This window comes from Phoenix dactylifera, unplaced genomic scaffold, assembly GCF_009389715.1.
Source record: "Phoenix dactylifera cultivar Barhee BC4 unplaced genomic scaffold, palm_55x_up_171113_PBpolish2nd_filt_p 000585F, whole genome shotgun sequence".
NCBI classification, from domain to species: Eukaryota; Viridiplantae; Streptophyta; class Magnoliopsida; order Arecales; family Arecaceae; genus Phoenix; species Phoenix dactylifera.
In genome coordinates this window covers 1-1432 of record NW_024067985.1, presented here as the reverse complement: position 1 = coordinate 1432, position 1432 = coordinate 1, and positions in this window count along the sequence as shown.

The window sequence follows — 1432 nt, the reverse complement described above, 5'->3', positions numbered from 1 at the left end:
GGGATCTATTATGTATGCTATGACATGTACTAGACCAGATGTGGCGTATTCACTAGGAGTAGTGAGTAGGTACCAATCTGACCCAGGAGAAAGCCACTGGAAAGTTGTAAAGACTATCCTCAAGTATTTGAGAAATACTAAGGATAAGTGGCTTGTTTATGGAGATACTGAGTTGAGACTTGTCGGTTATACCGATTCAAGTTTTCAATCAGACCGTGATGATAGCAAGTCTGTGTCTGGTTATGTTTTTACCCTGTATGGTGGGGCTGTCTGTTGGAAGAGTTCCAAGCAGACTACTATAGCGGACTCTGTGTGCGAGGCGGAGTACATTGCGGCATCGGATGCGGCAAAGGAAGCTGTGTGGCTGCGGAAGTTCATTGCTGAGCTCGGAGTTGCACCCTCCCTTAGTGGACCAGTCCTTGTCTATTCGGATAGCACTGGTGCCATCGCTCAGGCCAAGGAACCAAGAGCTCACCAGCGCACCAAGCACATTCTGCGCAGATATCACCTGGTTCGTGAGATAGTAGAACGAGGTGACATTGATCTTCAAAAGATTGACGGAAAGGATAACTTAGCCGACCCCTTCACTAAGGCCCTCAGTGTAAAGGAGTTTGACCATCATTACTTGAAGATGGGTATACGATACTGTACTGATTGGCTGTAGTTCAAGTGGGAGTTGTTGGGAATTATGTCCTAAATCCAATCAATTGTTGATTGTAAATGTAATTGAATCAATTATAAATAACATGGTATTTATTCATCACCAGAACATCTTCACAAACTCCGATGTGATGAAGTCCTTAGGACTGCTTTGTGTAATGAAATATGATTTTGTCACACAGGTCCTTAAATGTTCATGACCGTATGATATACTATTAATAGGATGATAGTATTATCGGGCGTAGGTCATTGTGTATCATATTTGTTGGTTGTCTTCCAAACCAAAGAGTATAGAGATACTAGTATGATATACAGGTGAATGGTAGTGTACGTTCACTGAACGTGACCAATTGACGGACTCTCTCTTGTCAAGAGTTGTTTCGAGTGGATATGGGTATATGTATCCTTTAGACCTGAGATTGCAACCGGTGGCTTGCAAGCAACTCACTGTACTTTGGTGCCGGACTACCTGGATTTCTAATCCAGCGACGAAAAGTTTCTGGGTCCAGTCAAGTACTTATGGTAGTCAGTTGCAGATCAAGATGGGATTGACCTCCCTTAGAAATAAGGGTGAATGCCTTGTGTTTTCAATTAAGTAGTACCCTGGCCAGGGAAAGTCAAATCACTATCACTTGACTTATTGAATTGAAACATATTTCCGGATGGATCGTTTCAGGGTAGACAGACTCTGAACCCACCCTGGGCATTTTCTGGTCAAGAGGATGAATTATGCAGTAACCATAGTCCATAGGTTCTAGAATGTTGCTTTGCA